Source organism: Schistocerca gregaria, chromosome 2 (assembly GCF_023897955.1).
Source record: "Schistocerca gregaria isolate iqSchGreg1 chromosome 2, iqSchGreg1.2, whole genome shotgun sequence".
In the NCBI taxonomy this organism is placed as follows: Eukaryota; Metazoa; Arthropoda; class Insecta; order Orthoptera; family Acrididae; genus Schistocerca; species Schistocerca gregaria.
In genome coordinates this window covers 346393214-346418519 of record NC_064921.1, presented here as the reverse complement: position 1 = coordinate 346418519, position 25306 = coordinate 346393214, and the positions used below count along the sequence as shown (strand labels likewise).

The 25306-nt window shown below is 44.7% G+C and overlaps 1 protein-coding gene across 3 annotated transcripts in view; it reads right to left on the bottom strand.

Moving 5' to 3' along the window:
* The window catches only part of LOC126337026 (monocarboxylate transporter 13-like), a 213576-nt gene that overhangs the window by 82337 nt on the left and 105933 nt on the right, over window positions 1-25306 (bottom strand). The window contains exon 1 of one of the 3 annotated variants that reach the window (XM_050001305.1): window positions 15063-15165. The exons of the other annotated variants lie outside the window; for them this stretch is intronic. The gene's annotated coding sequence lies outside the window, so the exon portion shown is untranslated. Of the gene's footprint in view, window positions 1-15062; window positions 15166-25306 lie in introns of those variants that run through there. 3 annotated transcript variants of the gene reach the window in all.

Here is a 25306-nt window from a genome sequence, read left to right as displayed (position 1 = left end):
AATAGCATTAGTACAAGAAAAAGTGGTAATAGTAGTAAAATTAAGAACACAAGAAACACAGAGGTCACTCCTAAAGACTGGCACAATATTTTTTTCAAAACTCTAACTTTTGTTCTACAACTCTGTTACTCACAGAGGCTACAAACATTCTTGCCGATTGTATTGAAATTTAATTCCACCAGTTTCGCCAAGTCGCGCTGTCGCAGCTCCCTATAAATATGGCTGTTGCACTTCATGTTCGTCTGAAGCTACGTGGGCACTGTTATTAACTTCCTGCGTTAAGAGGAGAAGAATATGCCAGAAGAGATTGAGGAGGACGTATGGGAATGACGTCGTTGATAACTACAGTTAATCGTCAGGGGAACAGATTATCTGATGAAAATGATACGCCAGTAATTGGAACCTTCAGTGAAACTGAGCAGAGGAGCACAGAGTCGTGACAATGTGCAGCGTGTTCACAATCTGATTTTGGATGACAAACACGTAACAGGAAAAGCATGTCAATCCTGGTAACAGTAGGAAAATAGTGTGAGTGAGTGTGTGTGTGTGTGTGTGTGTGGGGGGGGGGGGGGGGGGTTGCATGCGTAAAGTTTGCTCCTAGTGGGTTTAAAGAGTGTTGACAGATGACCATTAAGAAACACGGAAGACAGTCTGCAGCGAACTTTTGGAACAGTAGAAGAATTCTGAAGATGGCCTCTTTACAAGAACTGTGACGGGAGATGAAATCTATTTGCATCACTTTGAACTGGAGACGAAAAAGCAACAATGGAATGGCATCATGCAAACTCGCCAAACAAGAAGAAATTCAGAACTGTACCTTCAGAAGGAAAGTTAATTGCTACTGTGTTTTTAGATTCGAGAGATCATGCCAAACAGAATCACTATGTGGCAACCCTTGAAGTTCAAACCCTAATGCATCGCGCTCGACGTGAGCGAAGACAATGTTTTACTGTTGCATGCAGTCTGGACACATGTCAGGGAGGAAACCACCCCAGATCACATGCTTAGATGGAAAACACAAACACCCACCTTACAAACCTGATCTGGCATCGTATGGTGACCGGCTTTTCGGTGAACTGAAGGAATCCCTTCGCATAACGAGATCTGAAGATGATGACTCCCTTGTGAGGGCTGCTAAACAGTGGCTCAAACGTGCTGGTCTTGACTTCTACTGTTCAGGTACACAGGCCTTCCCTCCACAATAGCGTAAGGCAGCTGACAAGCGCGGGTATGTGGAAACATGACTTCCTCTCAAGAATGTATCAACATGCCGTAAACATATCGAAGGTATTGAAAATAAGTTGGATGTTTAAAAAGAGTGCTATGTATTTCTTTTGGAGTGGCCCTAAAAAATTAGCAATGGTGGCAGTGCTAGCAGCAGAAGGGCATTTATAAGGCACAGTCTTCTTTTAAAAGCTATGTAACAGCCCATGCCTTAAACCCATAGGGAAACCAAGGAGAACCGATGGATTGCCAGGCAATATTTTGAATCATGGTTCTAGGGGATGGGTGTCCATTGCCTAAGTCACCGTGCCACCTTTCAAAAGATTAAAGGTCAGATCGCCAGACAGAGCTGTATTGGATATTTGAAAATGAATCTGAAGGTGTATTTTTGGAAAGTTCCGTTTTATGGTTTTCACCAAATGACCTCCAATTCCCCTTTGAAAATTTAATGTGTGCTTTGTCTCCCCCCCCCCTTTCCAGCGGAAGGGTACAGACCTCTTGACACATTAGACCAGGCTGATGGAAAATCAAGATGTGATATGTACCACAATAACTGACGTAAGTCACGACTGAAGTTTATCGACTGAAGATAAAGCCTATAAACGAGTCCACGACAAGATGTGGCACTTTATGCATCAATGTCTGACATGATAGCACATTACGATGGCCCGTTTCAGCTTATTACCATCATCAGATCATTATGAGTATTTTAATAAGAGAATTGACGTAGATACTCTCGTCAGAATATTTTTCAGGATGTGACGAAGGCACTTAGCCAAACTGATCATTGTGAATTATATAGCAACTAGACTTTCCTGCAGGTTAACCTAGATAAGCATTCGGCACATAGGGCACACGACTCCTCCCCATATCTGTGTCCATCTCTTCCTCCCTCCCCTCCTCTCTCTGTCCCTCCCATTCCCCCTCCCTGTCCCTATCCATCTCCCTATCTCCCTCCCCTCCACTTCTGTCAGTCTACCTCATCTGGCCACTTCTCTCACTATTACTGAGTCTCTCTCTCTCTCTCTCTCTCTCTCTCTCTCTCTCTCTCTCTCTCTCTCTCTCTCTCTCTCAGCCCCAGCGGCACATGTTAATATACCCGCACAACATGCCTCCTCCCCATCTGTGTGTGTGTGTGTGTGTGTGTGTGTGTGTGTGTGTGTGTGTGTACTGAAACCCCAGAGAAACTGGTATATGCATGCGTATTCAAATACAGAGTTATATAAACAGGCACAAGACGGCGCTGAGGTCGGTAACGCCTATATAAGACAGAGTGTCTGGCGCAGTTCATTCCGAGCTGGGATGCCGCGGCCGAAGAGTATGCGTACTGATGCGACGGGTGTGGCGGATCGCCGTCCGGCGGAGCTTGCTTCGTCGGCGGCCCCATCCGGCTCCCCACTTAAACGACCACGCGCACGACCACGGACACCGCAGGGACTTCAAAAAGGACCAAGACTGCCGCCGCCGGTGACGTCACATTGCCGATCACTACCATCGGCACCACTACTATCACCACCACAACCATCACATCCACGATTGTCTGCCCCTCCACTGCCACTCCCGGTTGCAGTTTCATTCATGCAGCCATCAATGAAACTGCACCTAGGGCCAATATTAGGGAAATCTGCGCACCAGGGCCCCCTTCACGTGGGACAAGCCCGCGTGCGCCGCCTATGGCCGCACGGCGTTGTACGTACGTAACTCCCTCCGTCACCACCCCCATTCCCCTCCCCCAACTTAACACCGTGGAAGCCACTGGCGTTGTTGTCCGCACGGTGAGGGGTCCCACCACGTTCGTGGCTCTTTATAGACCACCTCGAGGCCTTCTTGAAACACCAGACTACGAGGCATTGCTGTCGCTCGGCAACGACGTCTTCGTTGGCGGTGATTTCAATGCCAAACATGCTGCCTGGAATAGTAGACTAACAAACACACCTGGTCGTCGACTTCTCCGGGTCGCTGAGCGGCACCACGCCCGCACCATCGGCCCGCATGACCCCACCATATACCCCACTGGAGGACGTCTCCCAGATGTCTTAGACATCGCAGTGATGAAAGGTCTACCCCACCCGCATCGCTCTAGCCTCTGACCACCGGCCGGTCATCTACTCCATCGATCTCGTTGGAGTCCCGACGGCGCCGAGTGAAGGCCTGAAGATCCGCGGTATTGACTAGCAGTCCTACCAGCGACAGGTCGAAGCAGCCCTACCCACAATCCCTGCTGCCGATCAAACTGACGCAGATCGCACCCTCATTCACCTCACCACCATAGCCCTAGATGCTGCAACAGCAGCGACCCCTCACCGTCCACTCCGGCCCCCAGACCATCTGCGTCCGCTCCCCCCCCCCAACATCCTTGCTCTCATCACAGAGAAAAACCGGACCATCCGAGAATGGCAGCTCACTCGGAATCCGGCAACCAAGCGCCTCATCAATAGATTACAGCGCCAAATCAAGGCTGCAGTGCAAGACCACCGCAATCAGGCATGGGAGAACAAAATCTCTGCCACTGACTTGAGTGACCCGTCCGCTTGGCGGCTCACAAAAAGCCTTCTGAGACGAGAGCAAAGGATTCCCCCCTCCAGGTCGGCAATGATTTTGTGTCCGAACCAGACGCCAAGGCAAATGCCTTGGCTGATGTCTTCGCGCACAACTTCACCCCGGTCAATGACCTCATTGACCCCGACCACATCCGCCTGGTAACGGCACGCCTCCCACAATTCCTTGCCGTTCAGGACCCTGAGGATGAAATCACCCCCATCAATGAAGAAGAGGTTGAACTGCAATTCCGGTACCTCAAATCCAAGAAAGCTGGCGGCCCCGATAAGCTGACGAATGCCCTCCTCAAGCAGCTACCCCCAGCTTCTATTCCCATCCTGACGGCCACCTTCAACAACATCTTCACAACCAGGCAATATCCCACTGCCTGGAAACATGCTGAGGTGGTCGCCATCCCCAAGGCTGGGAAGGATCCTCGTTCCCCTGCCAGCTACCGCCCCATCAGCATCTTGCCCGCCATTTCCAAGGTGTTCGAGAGGCTGTACCTTAAACGTCTGCTCATCCATATTGCTCGAGAACGAGTCCTCCCTGATGAGCAGTTTGGCTTCAGGCAGGGACACGCAACCACTCACCAACTCCTGCGTCTTGTAGAAGAGGCACTGGACGCCACAGAACGTAGGGAGTACTTCGGAGCCATACTCCTCGACGTGTCCAGAGCGTTTGACTCGGTCTGGCACGAAGGGCTGCTCCACAGATTATTTTCCCTTGGCTTTCCAGTGTCTCACGTAAGGCTAATAGCCACATACCTGGAAGGTCGCACCTTCCACGTTAGGATCCCTGATGGGAAATCTACACGACGACGCATTAGGGCAGGAGTACCACAAGGTAGCGTACTTGGACCGCTACTCTACGCCCTCTTCACAGCCGATCTGCCCTCTGCGCCGAGAGTACATTTAGCTCTCTACGCAGATGATACTGCACTCTTCTCTCGTTCTCGGAGTGCGGCAGGTCTACAACAGCGGCTCCAGGGGGCTACAGAATCCTTAACCGATTGGGCTAGGACCTGGCGTCTGGCATTTAATCCCTCCAAGACCCAAGCCCTTATCATCTGCCGACGCCATATTCCCATTCGGCTCCCTCAGGTGACGGCCCTTGGTACCCCAGTCCCCTGGACTCGTACTGCGAAGTACTTGGGCGTTACCCTGGACCAGCGCCTCACCTGGCGCCCCCACATCGATGACGTGCGTCGTAAGGCAATGGGGCGGCTCTGCCTGCTCTACCCTCTCATCAATCCAACCTCTTCACTCCCCACACACCTTGCTGTTAGACTGTACACCTCCCTTGTTCGTCCCATCCTTGAATATGCGGCGGTGGTGTGGGGCAATGCTGCCCCCACCCACCTCCGCCGACTCCAAACCGTCCAGAATCGGGCTCTCCGGCGTGCCCTCCACCTCCCTTTCGACTTCCCAACCCAAGAGCTCCACAACCTGGCCGACGTGCCGCTCCTTTGCACCCGCATCCTATCTGCAGCCAATTCCTCCTACCAACAAACACGTCACTCTCCTAATCCCTTAATCCTCTCCCTGGGTACCCGTGTTCATCGTCTAGCCATCACTCGATGGCCAGACCTTTTCCGCCCCCCATGAATTCGCATGCATAAGCCACCTCATCTCATGTCAACTACTCTCTCTCACATCATCGATCATCCACCAACATGTCATGTCATTCACCCTCACAAGCACGCCACTCCCCCTTCCACCCACTCTGCCCCCCAATGTTGGCCTAATCACGACAGGCCCTTCCTCTTTCCACTTCTCAAACTGTCACTCTGACTACTTTTTCTTCCCCCCCCCCCCTGCCCCCCCAAACCATCACCTCAAGTCTGTCTGCCACCAATATGAAGACGCCGCTACGAAGAAGAGGCGGCCAGGATAATGGCCTTTCGATTTCACTCACTCTAACTATTCCTCCTTCTATCCTTTATTCTATAATTTAATATAATATTCCCGGCTAGTCAACAGGCCGTATATATATATATATATATATATATATATATATATATATATATATATATATATATATAATTAAAAAAACAAGCACAAAAGTCAAGCAACACCGACACATCACGACATCCCATCTCCAAACAAAAATCATGCCAGAAGAAGAAGCGCCTTAAGGGCGCTAGAACTTCGATCATAGCAGAGGGTTCAACCCTCCACAATGTGCGCGGCGGCGGCGGCGGCGGCGGCGGCGGCGGCGCAGTTGTTAAATCAGTTACTGCTGCGACAACGTCAGCTTATCAAGATTTACGTGAGTTTGAACGTGGTGTTCTAGTCGGTGTACGCGTGTTGGGACACAGCATCTCCGAGGTAGCGATGAAGTGAGGATTTTCCCGAACGACCATTTCATGAGTGTACCGTGAATATCCTGAGTCCGGTAAAATACCAAATCCCCAACATTTCTGCGGCCGAAAAGGGATCCTACAAGAACGGGACCAACGACTGAAAAACATTCAACGTGGGAGAAGTGCAACACTTCCACAAATTGCTGCTGATTTCAATGTTGGGTCATAAACAAGTGTCAGCGTGCGAACCATTCAACGAAACATCATCGATATGACCTTTCGGAGCTGAAGGGCCCACATGAGTACCCTTGATGACTGCAAGACACAAAGCTTTGCAGCTCGCCTGGACCCGTCAACACCATCGTTGGACTGTTGATGACTTGAAACATGTTGCCTGATCGGATGAATCTCGTTTCAAATTGTATCGAGTGGGTATAGGTATGGAGACAACCTCACGTACCCATCGATCCTGCATGTCAGCAGGGACTGTTCAAGCTGGTGGAGGCTCTAATGGTGTAGGGCGTGTGCAGTTTGAGTGATATGGGACACCTGACACGCCTAGACACGATTCTGACAGGTGACACGTACGTAAGCATCCTGTCTGGTCACCTGCATCCATTCACGTCCATTGTGCATTCCGACGGGCTTTGGCAATTCCAGCAGGACAATGCGACACCCCAAACGTCGAGAATTGCTACAGAGTGGCTGCAGGAGCACTCTTCTGAGTTTCAACACTGCCGCTGGCCACCAAACTCCTCAGACACGAACGTTATTGAGCATGTCTGGGACGCCTTGCAACGTGCTGTTCAGAAGAGACCTCCAACCCCTCGCAATCTTACGGATTTATGGGCAGCCCTGCACGATTCATGGTGTCAATTCCTACCACCTCTAATCCAGACATTAGTGGAGTCCATGCCACGTTGTGCTGAGGTACTTCTGCGTGCTCGCGGGCGCCCTACACGATATTAGGCAGGTGTACCAGTTTCTTTGGCTCTTCCGTGTATGTACGTACGTATACCCTTTTTGTGACCTGTTTTCCCAATACATGTAATTTTATATTTCATTCTGTGGTTAAGGAAACTATGAATTCTGTTGACAATGGGAGAACGTTTAGCTTTATGTAATGATACACTGTGTGACAGCATACAACCAGTATTAATATACCACATACTATTTTGTATTGAATTGGACTTTTGTGGATGAATTTAATGCAACTGTTCGAATATATTCTTAATTGACAGAATTACGTCCGATTGTGGACGAATTTGGAACTGTGATTGTGCCTAAAACTGTTAATGATTTTTACAACTGATTTCAAGAATTTTCAGGTACGTGTCCAGCGTTAATGTTACAATTTTGCTGAACGTCACTTTTCATGTTTAAAGATGTACCACTCTCGTCGTATCAACTGAAGTGGAGGGAAGAAATCTACCTAAATTTGCGTTTGCTCTATCATTACACGAGACACACTCACTGTCCATGTAGTGATTTTTAAGTCAGAGGCATCACAGTCGAACTCCTGTCGCCGGAGTATGAAGCCTTGTGTTAGGGCACAGTTTCCTACTTGGAAGCGGGATGGTCAGCATCACTTCGTCCTGTGAGTGTATGGTATGTGGAACGCGATGTTCCACATACCATACTGCTTCACTGACGCAGTTTATTACCCCTCACGGCCAGCCAGCCAATCTTCCTCCCGTAGCTGCATGGCGCCCTGACTCAACAGTAGCCTTGACAAACGGCAGCCTACAGAGGAACGGCTCACTGTGTCATTCCCTGCAGATTATCTTGAATGCACCGAACGTTATGGTGTGGTGCATTACATAAAAATTTCATTTCTAGACAGTTTTGTTAGTGTAGATATATCAAGTGTAACAACACAATTGGCACGACGTAAACCTCTCACTATCCTGAACAACCGTTTCAAGTAACGCGAAGTTCATTAGGTGACGAGAAGCAGAAAATTTTTATACGTCAGGAGATTAGAAAGTGTTTCGTCAACAAACTAAAGTCATTCCAACGAAAACTTCAGCAATCTGACAACAAGCGCTGGGTGCTCGGAAGTCCACTAGTTATTTTTAAGACATAAAACAACGATTCAGATGAATGCTGTTAAGTAAAATATCGAAGAACAATATATTTGTATTATTTAAAGTAACTAGCACGTCCTATTTTAATTGAATGTGGCGCTCACTGATGGTTACTGCTCCAAGTGAAGCGAGGCGATACTTTACCCTGCTGGGATCTCATTTCCGTTGCGGCCGAGAGTACGCCGTGAAGCTTGTGTTATATGGCATGCAAGTCTACGTTGTGTATTATAGGACAAATAGGGCGCCTGAAACAGCAATCAATTTGCAGTTCCAGCGGACATGTTCACGTCTCCTTAAACTGGTTTCGTAGACCATACTGGACACGTAATTAATTGCAGAAAAAAGGAGTAAATACTTTAGTATTTTCGGATAAATTTTACAGTTTAAGTGAATCAAAGATTATATCCATCTGGAAATTTTAATTTGACTAAAATGTTTCGAAGCAATTTGCATTTTGAACTAGTGATTACATGTGAAACGTTTTAAAAATACCACAAATTATGTCTTGAAAAATATATAAAGCGAAGAATTTGTTTTGTTAGCAACAAATTGATGGTATAAAATTTAGTTAAGTCGTTTTAGATCAAGACTATGGAATAATAATGCTGCGTGCCATTCGCGAGTTGACCCTAGCTATAGCTCTACGGACTAAGTTAAAATTGGACGTTACATAATTGGTTAAAGTTAGCTAAACCAACTTGTAATTCAACAGCCTTTATTAATTAATATCTGTTAATCATTGTGAGTCTTTCGACGTAGTCTTACTCTGAAAGAGACGAATCTAAACTGACACTGCCGTTTCAGTTGCCTACGCAACTATTTTACACTACGCTGTGTACAGCAATTGGATGCGTTTTTACTCAATGTTGATTTATTATTAATCGTAGATGATTTATTATTAATCTTAGAGAATTAAAATACCGCCAACTGGTATGAGATTGGTTCTTCTGGTTAGTATCATTCCACTGTAGATATTTTAAATTTTACTTTCACTTGATAAAATCAGAAGCAACTCGTTTCTCGGTTGCCCCTTTTGTTTTACAAGTGTTGTTCACATTGTAATTATTGTTCGAACTTCAGTGAACAAGGAAGAAGTCACTACAGACAACAATACTTAGTTTTGTAGCTCAATATTTTTGTTGTAAGGAAACAAGGTGAGAATTTTCACACGTGTGATCGGAAAGACAAGCTGCTAGGAACTGGAAAGGGAACATTTAATATTTAATATTAGGATAATGAAGGACGAAACCTAAAGTTTCTCTAATAACAGAGAAACAATATTCAGATCAGAAAGGGGTGACTGGTCCTGGAGTATCTGGAATTGTTGAAATACTGCGTATGTTTTGAGGAGAGCCTTAGAAAGGAAAGTAGCATCATGAACATCGAAAGAAAGCTGTAGATCTGGGGTTCCCAACCTTTTAACTTACCTGGGCCACAATGGAAGAAGAGTAATATTTTTGGGTTCCATATAACATACTTAACACTACTAATAATAACCTCTGAGAAAAAGGAAAGAAAGGGGGAGGGACGGAGGGAGGGAGAGAGAGAGAGAGAGAGAGAGAGAGAGAGAGAGAGAGAGAGAGAGAGAGAGAATTAGTATCGTGTCACGGAACTTTTCAGAGTGAAAATATTCAGTTTATCAAATTCCTGCTGGTGACAAAAAAAAACGCACAGGTAACGGTATGGAAAAGTTTGGGAGAAGCTGGTGATGGGACGTTAAAAGTGAGTACAATCAGAAAATCCATGCAATGATTAAGGAAACTACTTATACAAAATCTTAAAGAGTGTTTAGAGGAGATAAAGAGAGACTGTGTGACAAATGCCAGGTGCACCGTTCCCCGCTAGAGGTTCGATGAAGGTTTTGCGCTAGTGATGTTCAGAAACGGTGTTCAGTCTGCCCTGTGACATGGTTTTAGAGGCACTGTTTAAAATTTCGTCCGTTTACGTTAATTCACAACTGACAACTGCGCGCTAATAATTGTCGAACACGTTCAAAGCAAGCAGGCTTATCAAGTTTAACGGCTGCAGTATCAGCCAAACGGTCAACAAGCTCTTCTAGAGCTCGTATCGCTGTCTCGTGCACCAAACGCTTCAGCTGCCCACACAAAAAGAAACCCATAAGAGTGAAACATCTCCAATACGGTACTAAGAACACCGTCTCAAAACGTCACTATACTTAAAAACTTTATGGACCGGTCGCGGGAGAACGTTCGCCGATATTTGCGTAACAAAGCATTTCTTTTATCCCATCTAAACACAGATTTTGTACACGTATTTTACTTACACACCGTATTGTTGAGTGAAAGAGAATTCTCAAAGAGATTTAATCAGGATGTTAATAGCCAGCTGGATGGAAGTACATTGAACTTTGTAATTATTCTCTTTCTAATGAGGCCTCTTACTGTACCTAATTTTGAGCCGGGCCAGCTGTTAGTTCCTAAATTTAAAGTTTTATAATTCTGTGCTTTTAATTTCTGTGCTCTGTCCACTGAAATGAAGTTTTAAGATTGATACACAGTATTTCCTTTCAATATGCATTCATTATTGGAGCACTGGTGTTTACTCAACAACAGAACAGTGATCTAACACTATTCATAATGTGGGTCTGTTACACCAAGTCTGGGACAAATTGCTCCACAAACTTATGATACACATTCCGTGTAAAAGCCTACACTCATTAGAAATGTAATGTTTCTTAATTTTATACAATTGCAAGTAATCAATTGAGAACTGGAAAGTAAATGCATCTTTAAGAATGACTCAACCTCAGCTGACAATATCTGAAACAATCGATCAATGAAGGTGCCCAACGATTCGGGTTTCGTCGTTATATGGGATGTTTCAGAAGTGGTGGTCAATATTCACGGATATGACAGGAATGATCATTCGAAACAAAAGAAGTCAAACGGACTCTAAATGGCATACCTTAAGTTGGTTGGTTGGTGTTGAAGGGACCAAACAGCAAGGTCATCAGTCCCTAATTTCAAAGGTGGTCCATTTGGATGGATGTATATCTCAGAAGAGTCATAACGATGAAAGGTAAAAAGACTAAAAAACGCAAAAGTGCTGTCATGCTATCAATAGTAAAGACAAAAGGAGGAAAGTCAGTATGAGGGCAACTCCAAGGCAGGAATATCCCACCTCTGACGCAGATGCAGTACAGGCAAGACCACTTGCTATTCAAAAGCGGTCAACTGCTGGAGTGTAAAAGGGCGTATTGCAAAAGGAGACTAACCAAATCTAAAAAGCGATAAAAGGGAGAAAAGGAGGGTCTTGGCCAGAGAGGGGAGTCAGGAATTCCCAAACACAGCTTCAGTGAGAGAGACCACAACACTCACCGCCCAGCCCCTACTCCAGAGGGAGATTAAAAAATTTACAACTGAAAATAAAAACCACTTTTACGGCATACCTTAAGAGCTATGAGCAATTCTTGATCTTCGATACTGTTAAACAAATCTCTTCTACTGCAAACTCTTTGCTTTCCACATTTTGCGATGTTGTTCTATGGGCTAAAGCAGACTATAGTTCAGCGAACACGTACTCTGAAATGCATACTTAAAAGGTATGAGCACTTGTTCATTCGAAGAGTTGTGTTTCAAAGTATAGAAGATGAAGTACTCACACCTCAAAAGGTATGCGTGTTAGAGCCTTTATTTACTTGACACTTGTTTCGAATGATCATTCCTTTCATATTCCTGAATATTGATCACCACTTCTGAAACACCCTGCATATACTGCTGGATCAGGTATTCGGTTGTTCAGCTGTTTTCGCTAATGGGATCCCATAACTACAAAATAATCACGCCGAAGTATACCAAGTCACTAAGGCACCGGAGGAGCTGAGATGCCACAGCAATAGGAAGTACCTTTCAATCTGTTGAATAAATGTATCCAGTACGAGAGATTCTAACTGTTCCAGGCGCTGTACAGCAGATCTAAAAAAAAAAAAAAAAAGGCAGAGCTGATATTCTGCAGGGTGAACGGACAACTAAGTATGTGGGGAAATGATGCAGCAGACAGAGCACGCAAGGAAACATGTCGAAGAGGCAGTGTTATTCAGTGTTCGGTCCCGTTTCACGCTGTCATCTCGTTGATGGACACACAGATCATGCTTCGAAGGGCAGATGAGTGGTTGAGGTGGTAAAAACGAACTGCAGTCAATCAAACCAACCACTCAGGCATTGCGAACCTCATGCCAGCCACAGCAACTGAAGGGGGTGAATCAACTGAAAGTTAAGAGTAGGGAGGGCATTATCCAATCAGTCTCCTTCTCCGCCATATTGATGTAGCAGTATATGATGCCTGCGGAATCCCGCATTTCATACAACATACTTTAACTACATGTTTATCATATGTTGGCTTACTGGCAACCTACTGGTTAACTGGGGACCTGTTCATCATCCTAGCCGAAAACACTATATAACATGGATTTTATGATTTTGGTGAAATGTTGGTCCTCCTGCAGAAAGTGTTGAGGAAAGGTGTACAGGACGACGAGTGGGATGTGGGCAGTGGAGAGGTAGTGGCTGTCAATGGCGATCGGAAGTTATAAATGCGATGAAAAGAATGTGTGTGTTTATCACAGTTTCGGGTTAGAATGTGAGTCTTCAGAAATAATGGATTTTTACCATATACCAGCGTTACGCGCGAAAGGTGTGGTTGGCAAAGTTGAGATATTGTAAAGGAACAACGATATTTCAAGGACGAAGACTGAACAAGAAACACAGACACACACAGACACACACAGACACACACACACACACACACACAGACACACACACAGACACACACACAGACACACACACAGACACACACACAGACACACACACAGACACACACACAGACACACACACAGACACACACACAGACACACACACACACACACACACAGACACACACACAGACACAGACACAGACACAGACACACACACAGACACAGACACACACACACACACAGACACACACACACACACAGACACACACACACACACAGACACACACACACAGACACACACACACACAGACACACACACACACACACACACACACACACACACACACACACACACACACACACACAGACACACAGACAGACACACACACAGACACACAGACACAGACACACACACACAGACACACAGACACAGACACACAGACACAGACACACAGACACAGACACACAGACACACAGACACACACACACAGACACACACACACAGACACACACACACAGACACACAGACACACACACACACTACAAGAGCCCAGACGTAGAGGCTAACTGCAAGGGGAGGCACAAAGCCGTTTGCCCTAGAGCAGGAGCAATACAGAACAGAAGAACGTAATTCAGAACTGTGTATCTACACGCAATAGCGGCAGTCAGAATAGGCCCTCACATGCCTCTATTGGTTAGCAAGAGATTGCTGTGCTATGTTGCATCTTCGCACGGGTTCTGTACTGCCTTTGAACTTCAGTCTATCAATTCAGCATTCACATAAAGGCACGAGTACTTGGTTCGAACGACTGGAAATGGAAAATAAGACAGAAGAAACAAAAATATGATAATGACGATAATAATAATGCAGTACATCTAATATAAATATAATCACTGCTACTACTACTACTACTACTACTACTACTACTACTACTACTACTACTACTAACTCTTTCCGAACAGGCCTTAGGAGGCCCAATGGCACCAACCGGCAGCCGTATCATTCTTGAGGACGCGTCACTGGATGCGGATATGAAGCGGCATGAGAACAGCACACCGCTCTCCCGGCCGTCTGTCAGTTTACGAGACCGTAGCCACTACTTCTCAGTCAAGTAGCTCCTCAGTTTGCCTCACAAGGGCTGAGTTCATCCCGCTTGCCAACATCGCTCGGCAGACAGGACGGTCACCCATGCAAGTGCTAGCCCAGCCCGACTGCGCTTAATTTTGGTGATCTGACGGGAACCGGTGTTACCACTGCGGCGGCCGCCACCACCACCACCACCACCACCACCACCACCACCACCACCACCACCACCACTAATATTACATAATTATTTCATAGGCCTGTTGCAAGTCTTTCAAATGAACGCCTCTTGCGAGACTTGCGTTCCTTAATCAGTCTCAGTTATGGAAGTGGGGAAAGGGGACCTACAGTTTCTATAGTTAACGTGGAGTCCAAACCTCGTGTCGTTTCTGGCGACTCCTCACATCGCTACGTTTGAACCAAGCCTTAACTCTCAGAGTGGCAAATCCCAATTCCGCGACCTCTTCATTTCTAGTCATTCACTTTAACGCCATTGCTAGTCATTCACTTTAACGATAGACCACCATACCCGAAAACGGAAAAATGAGAAAATTTGTAGGGTTCCACGTTGCGACGGACGCCAGTAAGCTCTGAGACAGGCGCCGCACCAAGTATTCGGTCACTCATATAAGAGGCAGTGCGTTATTAAGATGTTTTTCCAAACGATTCGGGGATTTTAACACACATGTTTATATATGGACGCTGGTGACACTGTGCAGCGCCGTCCAACGTTACCTCCATCCACTATGCTGCCAAAATGAGTCTTCAGTTTCACTTTGCATATAATTCATATGAATTGTTGCACTGATCTAGTGAAATTCTTCGACCTCGAACTTGGATTTTAATTTCTCATTTATCACTTTTCACCTCTCGCAATGATTGTTGATGTGGAAAACAATTTGCACCATGTCGTCCCATAACTGGGTGGGTCAGTCGTAAGGTCGGAGGAAAGCAACGGCATTCCACCACCAACAGGACCATTCACAGTGACGCACTATGGTGCTCACAACCAATTTCCAGATTGACGGTAGCTTTACCATGCTTTGGGACACTGAGTACCAGCTCAACTGCCCTCTCTCCGTGACTGACGGAAGATGCATTGGTACTTACCTGCATCTACAGGCAGCGGTATCTCGGCTGTGGACAGATGGGGCCGTGTCGTCTGCGACCGTTCCCTAAAGGCTCCCACCCCAAAGTGAGCAGAGCGCACGCAATGGAGACGCGCCTCAGGCTGTGATTTACCGCTGTTTGCAGCCACCGCTTATATATGGCGTTTGCATGGCCTCTTAGCCTCCCCCGGACGAGAAGAGTTAGGGCAGCAATCACATGCAGGCTGCTCCTGGCCCGTGTCAGTTGCGCAAAGGTTTCTTTGGACATATGCACCAAGGCTGCGTCACGTCTACGTCATGATCACGCCCGCCATTCACGTAAGCACAATGAAAATATTAGCTCTACTGTCTCTCTGCTGGCGCGAGATTCAGTAATATACAGAGTGTGTTCATAAAGTAACGAAAGTATTAGCGTAAGTAAATGTTCAAGACATATGCAGACTGAAGTGACGAATGAAAATTTGTACAAAGGCCGGGATTCGAACATGGGTCTCCTTGGCACAGTGGTTTCTCATTCGTCGTTTTAGTCTGCATTTATACGAGTGTTGCCCAGAAAGTAAAGTACCGCATTTTTTTTTTCTCAGCCAAAAACAATGCTCCTGCTGCTGTTGTGGTCTTCAGCTCTGAGACTGGTTTGATGCAGCTGTATCCTGTGCAAGCTGCTTCATCTCCCAGTACATGCTGCAACCTACATCCTTCTGAATCTGCTTAGTGTATTCATCTCTTGGTTTCCCTCTACGATTTTTACTTTCCATGCTGCCCTCCAATACTAAATTGGTGATCCCTTGATGCCTCATAACATGTCCTACCAACTGATCCCTTCTTCCAGTCAAGTTGTCCCACAAACTCCTCTTCTCCCCAATACCTCATTAGTTATAAGATCTACCCATCTAATCTTCAGCATTCTTCTGTAGCACCACATTTAGAAAACATCTATTCTCTTTTGTCTACTCTATTTCTCGTCCACGTTTCACTTCCATACATCGCTACATCCCATATAAATACTTTTATAAACGACTTTCTGACACCTAAATCCATACTGGATGTTAAATTTCTCTTCTTCAGAAACGCTTTACTTGCAATTGTCGGTCTACATTTTATGTCCTCCACAAATAGCAAAACTCCTTTACTACTTTAAGTGTCATTTCCTGATCTAATTCCTCAGCATCACCCGATTTAATTTGACTACATTCCATTATCCTCGTTTTGCTTTTGTTGATGTTCATCTTATATCCTCCTTTCAAGACACTATCCATTCCATGATTAATAAAATTCTTTTCCGGGCTATTATGCCGTGGTCTGATGGATCCATCAGACCACGGCATAATAGCCCGGAAAAGAATTTTATTAATCATGACAGTTCCGGCCGTGAAAGTTTACATTTTACTATCCATTCCGTTCAACTGCTCTTCCAAGTACTTTGCTGTCTCTGACATAATTACAATGTCATCGGCGAACCTCAAAGTTTTTATTTCTTCTCCATGGATTTTAATACCAACTCCGAATTTTTCTTTTGTTCCCTTTTTTTCTCGCTCAATGCACAGATTGAATAACATCGGCGAGAGGCTACAACCCTGTCTCACTCCCTTTCGAACCACTGCTTCCGTTTCATGGTCCTCCACTGGCCATCTTGTTTCTGTACAAATTGTAATTAGCCTTTCGCTCCCTGTATTTTGCCCCTGCCTCCTTTAGAATTTGAAAGAGTGTATTTTAGTCAACATTATCAGAAGCTTTCTCCAAGTCTACAAATGCTAGAAACATAGGTTTGCCTTTCATTAATCTATTTTCTAAGGTAAGTCGTAGGGTCAGTATTGCCTCACGTGTTCCAACAATGCTACGAATGCTAGACGTTACGTATGTATTATTGGAAGTCTGAGTGAGCGCGGCAAGTTTCCGTCACTTTCGACAGATGGCGTAGCTGCATGACAGTTTCAAAATGGCGTCTGTAAGTGTTTTACGTTAGAAGAAACGTGCCGTCATTAAATTTCTCACTGCAGAGAAAGGAAGTGTGGGGAATATTCACAAATGCTTGTGCGAAGTCTATGGAGCATTTAGCACAGTTAGTCGTTGGGAACGGAGGGTGAGGTAATCAGAAAACGGTTCGGCGGATATCCACGATTTGCAATGGTCAGGGAGACCCTCCACGGTTGTCACACCCGATACGTTGCAGCGAGCTGATGTAGTCATTCGCCATTAAAGGATGCCATTCACGGAAGACATTTTGAGGACGATGACGAGGTGATTCACAATTGAAGCACTGGCTCCGCCACCAGGATAGGCACCGAAGGGCAAACACGCCCTTGTTGCGCGCTGGAGAAAGGCCATAGATGGATGAAGATCACGGGGAAAGAAATAGGGTGTGTAGATAAAATACAATTCTTTCGTGTGATTGTCTTTATGTTCAATAAAGAATTGTTGAAGAAAATCATGCGGAGCATTACTTTCTCGGCACCCCTCATATCACAATTGTTTGAGAATTGAAAATTTTTCTGGAACGATGTAGTTTCATCTGACTGTTCAGGAAACTTACAGATGATTAGAACTCTTAGAAGAGCACTTCACCCGCTACGCCTCTTTACATCAGCATCTTTTTTTTAACCAGCAACTTTCCCTCTGCATGGTATGGGTCCTGGAAAGTCTCGACGCGAACCTTGTTCATTGTGGCCATCCAAACGGAGACCTTAAACGATGGTCTTTAGTCCTTTTAAAGTACCTACTTTTTGGCCGAAATCTACTACACGTGCTTGAGTGTAAATCAACAGCCGGCCACCTCTACAGTGGAACAAGGACGTCAGTGACCTACTGACTATGCTGAGCGTGCGGTTTCTCCGATCTTGAGTGCACTGAAGCTTGCGCACGTGCTGAAACACGGGATTGTGGCGTTGGAAGTTAAACTATTCTCACCGAGCTTACTCCACTCATCGTCATGGGATTTCTATTTTTGTATCTTCTTAATCTTCAGTTTGTTGTTTGCTTTGTTTTGTTTTCGTGACACACTGAAAAGGTTGCGCGAGGGCTTGCCAGTTTTTCCTACTAACGTTCTCCCACAAGAGATATGAAATACCTGAAACAGATAAGGTGCTTACGTTTTACAGTACCTAGACAAAGAAAAAAACCTTGAGTCTACATAAATAAGAACACAGACAAACAGAAGTCTTTTAATGAAAACTGTCCTTACAATGAGAAAGTCTGATCCACTGAACCAGAAAAATCATTTTCGATGAGAGAAAATGAAATGCGAAGGCTAAAGAAAAAGGAGCTATTTCTGCTTCTAAATATTGTTCGACGCGGTTGTATGTACGTACGTTTTCGAGCAGCCAAATGTAGATGTCTTCACGACACGTTTACAATTTTTTTTCAATTTGAGGAGTATGGAGAATTCATCATACGACCTCTGTCATTACATCCAGTATGATTTTTGCGTTGGTAATCAATAAATCCTATCATTTCATTCTACATTCGGTTACCAAATTTAGATTTTTACGAAAAGGCATGGTCTCTCAAGATGCACAGCAGACAGCCTTCACCAGACTCTAAAAGTTCAGCGCTAACGTGTAAACGAAAACTACCACTAGTTCTGCAGTGTACTCATTTGCAACGATAAGTCGACTGAGACAAAGTTGTTCGAGTAAGCCGTCAAGTCGTTTTCGCCGGGAACACCGACGCACGGAGCGGTAGCAGCATTGTCATGTTTGAGTCAAGCAGCGCGCATCTCTTATCGCAGGCGAGGGACCTATTCTCTCAACCTTGCGGTAACAACCATGTAGCAGGCAACGTTAATGGTCTGCTCTGCAAGTATAAATTCCTTGTGGACCACATTCTTAGCGTCAAAAATCACAAATATTGTTTTCATTTTCTGCTCATTCTTGCCATTTCTTTGAGGGGACGCCAGGGCGTGACATTCGGCACTGTGGCACTGTCTTTAAGTCGTCATCAAGTGCCCACATTTCAGCCCTGTTACTGACCTTATTTAAAAACCTAAGATCAATTTCAACGCGTTCCGAAAGTTTGTTCCATCTTGCCACTCAGTTGGCCTTTTAAGCCCGCCCGCTATCACTATTGAGGACCAGCTTTGTGCCCATGTTTCGCATGTGGAGCTTGTATATCATGATGGCGTGCACATTGACTATTTGAAGGTTTAATGACAGCAATCATCCTAACACTCATTCGATGGGCAGATGTGAACAAATTACGCACACGAGTCACATCGTCGGAGTGGACGATCGATGTGTGTCCAGAGAGGAGATTATAGGTCACCTCTCCCGCATCCATCTTTAACTTCAGCCACCATCCTGAAACTTACGAAGACGATAGGGCACAGTTCGTTGTAGCCTTGATGAATCAATCGATTAGCATCGGAATAGCTTTTGCCGAGTTTGGCACCTAGGCCGGCCAAAGTGGCCGAGGGATTCTAGGCGCTACAGTCTGGAACCGCACGACCGCTACGGTCGCAGGTCCGAATCCTGCCTCGGACATGGACGTGTGTGCTGTCCTTAGGTTGGTTAGGGTTAAGTTGTTCTAAGTTCTAGGGGACTGATGACCTCAGAAGTGAAGTCCCATAGTGCTCAGAGCCATTTGAACTTTTTTTGGCACCTAACTTTACCATGCAGAAAAATAGCTGGCCATGGTAGAATTAGAGGGGACATAAAACGCAGAGTGGCAATAGTAAAGAAAGTTTTTCAAAAAAGGATTAATTTGTTAACTTATAATAATTTCACTGGCCGGAAGTCTCTTCTGAAGATATTTGTTTTCAATGTAGCCTTCGTTACAGGATAAAAGTGGACAATAAGCAGACGAGAGTAGTAGCGATTGAAAGTGTGTCACAGGAAATTCGTGAAGATTAGAAATTATAGCTGGGAATGGGGGGGGGGGGGGGTGATAACTAATGGAGAGGTGCTGCATCGAAATGGGGGGAGAAGTGCATGTAACACATTGGACTCCTAAGTATTATTAGAGAACTGTGAGAGAATTGTGAGTTTGATAATGGAGGTGTGTGGGGAGCGGTGGGTCTCAAGTGGTACTTTAAAACTTGATTAAAAATTGTACAGGGGGGCCAAGACTTCACTACAGTGAGCAGATTCAGATGGTGTAGGTTTCAGTGGCTATGCAGATGTGAAGCGACTTGTACAGGGTGAGACGAGCGTTGATACCTGCTTCAAATCACTCTTCGGATTGAAAACAACAACAACTTTTTGATACAAGGAGCGATCAAAAGTTTCCGCTTGAGGGCGTTGCTGCAAGATATATACAATGTAGCGCGACTTCGATGACGGTATATAAAAATTGACATGTAAGCAAAGGATCAGTGTGGCCTTCGGGTCGTCTCCTTCACGACAACGCCGAACGCTGGTAGACACCCTTCGGAGAATTAAGAATGTCTCTGGGGCACCATGTCTAGAAAACCTGCGTTGTGGAATTGTGCGGCAAGTTCCGTGCTGGAACGCACGTCCCCATATCGCATATGTCTCTCAGGGATCACCAGAAGCAACTTGGTCCACGAATTCTCGACAGGGGAAATTGAAACAATAGACACACTTCAACCGTTTATCTTCCTGATGTTCGTACGCACTTCTAATCTCGTAAGAAAGGGCGTTGGGTAGCCACCAAGATAACATCCTCGCCACGGACGACTATCATTCATAGTCCAATTCAAAGAACTTGATAGTTGACACTTCACGCATTGTAGCTGGTTTCCTCCAACTGGAGCTCTAAACGACACGCCGGAACTGTTCGCCGTTGCCAAACTGCCACAACAATTGTTCAATTCCTCCCCCGTCTTTCTTTCTTGATGTGTGTGGATCCTGAATCATGCGTCTGCCACTTTTATTTCGTATTTCATAACACACAACAGAAAAATCACACGCACAAACTATGCTAATGAAATACATTTCATATACAGCGCTAACAAAACACTAGTGGAGATTTCCGTATAAGATGTGATTTAGTGTCACATATACAGTTATCAGACTCTCATTAGAAAGCTTCGCACAACATTGTGAAGCTAAAATTTTTAGGGCTCCGTTTCGCGATATTTATTTATTTACTTATTTATTTAACCTGGCAAGATTAGGGCCTTCAGGCCCTCTCTTACATCTAACCATGCATTCTACTTATTTTACATTCATATGTTTTAGTTGCCATGTTAAACTACATCTAATACAAAAAGTGAAATAAACAATTAGAAAGGTACACCTGGAAAAATACATTATTGAAGAGAAAGATTTTAGATAGGAGTGCTGGCAGCAGGGAGTATGAGGGAGACTCATGGTGAAGGGAGGAGAAGAATAGAGAGACATGATGAAACATAATTAAGGAAATATAAAGGAAAAGAAGATTGCGTGGCTAATAGAGATAGATGAAGAGGAAGGCATCTCAGGAGTAAGATAGGAGACACTAGCTTTGCTGTTTGACAGATGAGAGGATTGGCCTTGTACATTAATTTTGTGGAGAACTTTATGAGGATGATAGTAGGAAATGCTTGAACTACTTCTTTAAAGCAACAGGAGATTGAATTTTCCTCAAGGTAAGTGGCAGTTTGTTCCAGAGCCGGACAGCGTCAACTGAGAAGGAGTTTGCAAAAGTTTGTTTTGTGGGTGGACACAGTTAGGATACCAGGTAAGAGTGACCTCGTGTTTCGATTATGATGGCATGACAGGTTTTTAATCTCTGAAGCAAGGTACTGGAGTGCTTGCGCGACGAAGAGTCGGTGAAGTAGAGAGTGTGGTAGTCACGCAGTTTGTCTGGCCGCAGCCACCCTAGCTCGGAGTATGAAGCACTAACATGATAATATCGGCGAATGTTGCAGGTGTAACGCACACAGGCATTCATGGTTAGTTCTAGCTGTCTTTTGTTTTCACTACTCATGCCTTGTTGAATCACATCACAATAGTGGAGGTTCGGTAGAACGAGTGCTTGCACGAGCTGGCGTTTCAAGTCCTGTGGAAATATGTTCCGAAACTTTTTGAGAGCTTAGAGACAAGCAGACGTCTTTCGACACTGCGACTGTATTCTCCGCCCAGTTGAGATGCTCGTCCAAAGTTACACCCAAGTTCTTTACTGTTTTCTGATATGGTATTGGAGTACCGTAGAGCGGAATAGGAGGTAGCCGTTCGCGGAAATCTGAACTTATTAATTTCTGATGGGCTATTAAGATTACTTGCGCCTTTTTTGCATTTAATTTAAGCCCCAGGTTTTTCGCCCATGTAACTACTGAAGACAGATCATCATTCATCAGAGCGATTGTGGTATTTACATCTTCAGGTCTGACGCTTAGGTAGAGCTGGAGGTCGTCGGCATAGAAATGATATTTACAGGAGGACAAAACCGACGAAATATCGTTGACATAAAAAGAAAACAAAAGTGGTCCCAAGACTGATCTTGTGGCACTCCCAAAGAAACATGTTTCCAGGAAGATGTTTCATTTACGCAGACAACACATTGCTGTCTTTTAAGTAGCTTTCAAACCATCTCATTGCACTATCAGAGAAATTAAGCTGTTGCATTTCTGAGCAATATGTCAAAGTTAACAGTGTCAAAAGCTTTGCTGAAGTCCAGTAGCGTCAATATTGTTGCCTTTCGATTGTTGATGGCATATTTCAGGTCATCAGTTACTTTAATTAGAGCAGTGTTTGTGCTGTGATGTTTACAGAAACCGGATTGAAATTTGTCACATAGACTGAATTAATGCAAGTGTTTAGTGATTTGATCATGAACAATATATATTCAAGTGCTTTGGAAACAGCAGGCAGTATGCTAATTGGTCGGTAATCACTAGGCAGTGGCGGGTTTTCGATCTTAGGGATGGGTCGAATTATGCTTCTTTTCCATGCAGTGGGGTATATTCCGTTCACGAGGGAAAAATTAGATATCTCATTTAAGATAGGTACTAAGATATCGGCAACATTCTTAATCATGGTTATACTGATACTGTCGTTGCCTATTGCATCAGAAGAGATTCTCATTATTGCTTTTCTTGACATTTCTTGTTACATGTTTTAGATGGAAGGTATCGTTGTTAGTTATCCTGTTTGGGGATTCTTGTGGACGGTAATTATCAGCCGTGCTGGTATTCAGAGGTGCTGAGAAGAATTCATTTAATTCGTTAGCTGACACATGAAAAGTAGTTTCCGATTTTGCCTTTCCGGCCCCCAAGCTACGGAGATTCTTCCACAGAGTCGTGGGTGTCAGATCGCTGCATACAAGGGAGCGAGCGTGTCTGATTTTGGCATTGCGAATGCATTGTTTCACTCTGTTCCGTAGCTTTCTATATTCTTCGAAACGCTCGGGTTTCGCATCTGCCTTGAAACGCCTGTGGGCAGCGTCCCTATTAGTCTTCATTTGGCGTAATTCAGCTGTCAGCCATGGAGCAGGAGATTTTCTTACACGGACTGTGCGCACAGGTGCATGTTTGTCATAGAGGGCAGTGAGTTTATCACCAAGTTCATTAATTTTGCCGTCGATTGTAGGTTCTCTGATTATTTGATGCCATGAGATTTCTGAGCAATCGGCTGTTAGAGCGTCAAGGTCAATACGTTTCATGTTCCCACAAGTTATGTAACGCGATTTGATCCTTGGGGGCTGCACAGAGTAGGCCAGGAATATTAAATCATGTGCTGAGAGGCCAGGGGCCGATGATTGACCAACATCTCTTACTTTGTCAGTCTGTTTCGTTGCGATTACGTCTATGAGAGTATGACTGTGCGCCGTATGGTGTGTAGGTTGTAATGGAAGAATGTTCATGCTATTGCAATTGAACAATCTTCTTAAGTTTATTGTTGAGGGAGTGTCAGCAGGTCTATGTTCAAGTCACCCATTACGATGACATGTTCGTATTGACACTGAAGTGAATGTAATTCCGACTGGAAGGAACTCATTGAGCTTATTTTTGGCGGCTTGTACATGACGCCAGTCAAGAATTTCCGATTTCGTATATTTATTTCAATGAACATGAATTCAGCCTCTTTTTTTCAGCAGGATTTGACGTACATAAGACTTTCGCTTTGAGATCTGTTCGTATATATGCGCCGACCCCGCCACCTCGCTTTTTTGATCTGTCTGCCCTAAGAAATGTGTACCCTGGGAGATGAATAGATGCAGAGGGTATGTGTGGTTTCAACCACGTTTTGGAAAGAGGATTACGTGGTAGTTTAGTTGGTTGAAGAGGAGGCTAAGTTCTTCGTAATGTGCAGGTAAAGACTGGATGTTGAGTGAGCTGCTAAAAGCTCTGACGCGTTCCGCTGAGCAGCCTGGAGTAGGGTGGCAGACTGGTTTGTCCCTTTGTTAGGCACTACCTGCCGCGAGGGGCACTGGCCGGTGTTTCCGCCAAGTGACATAATACAGTGGTGTCCGAGATTTTGCGCGCCCTGTTTGTGACTCCGCGAGTGTCGAAAGAAAGGCGACTGCAAGAGATTTCCTGAGGTTGCGGGAGTATAGAAAATGGATTAGTGGTACTGCAAGGAGAATATGACCAAAATGGTGACGGCTGTGTGTCACTGAGTATCCTATGTCGTAAGAGGAGAAATGTAATTAGCGTATTTGAAACAGCTTAGGGTGGAAAGAAGGGAAAGGGGAGTGATTTAAGAGGCCGATGCTGCCAGCAGAGAGAAGTGAGCTTAATATTTAATAGATTATCGTAGGAAGCTAGAATTAAATTGAAATTTACTAGAGTGATACTGGTAGTGATTATCGTAGGAAGCTACAGTTAGATTTAAATTTGCTAAAGTGATACTGATAGTGATAGTGATTTTTGTTATGAACAATTTAAACCGAAGAAATGGGTGACTAATTAACTAAAGGAGAGACTAATAGTTGCAATAGAACTATTACAGAATGAAAGAGAATAAACTGAGAAAATGAAAAACGTATTAGCAGCAACTAAAATTAAGCAATGGTTAGAGCTACAGACAAAAAAATAGTAAAAACTTAATACAGTTACAAAAACAATTAGTTGAAGGTACAAATATGGGTATAATTAAAAAGTTAATACAATTAAAAGACTATATCTGGTTATAGGACTGTTACAATTTGCAAATGGTGTTAAGTTTGCACTTTTGGCTCGAGTAGCTTCACTTAATACTATTCAGTTCTGTCATGTTTGTGACTGTCTTCTTTCCAGCTGCTGTCTTAATCATTACTCTGCCATCCTGAGTCCACACATTCTGAAGACCGAAATGGGATATGGCACTGTTTAAAATCTTTAGCCGCTCGTGTGTCAGATCTTCCCTTTTTGTAAGCCCTGTCCTTGCT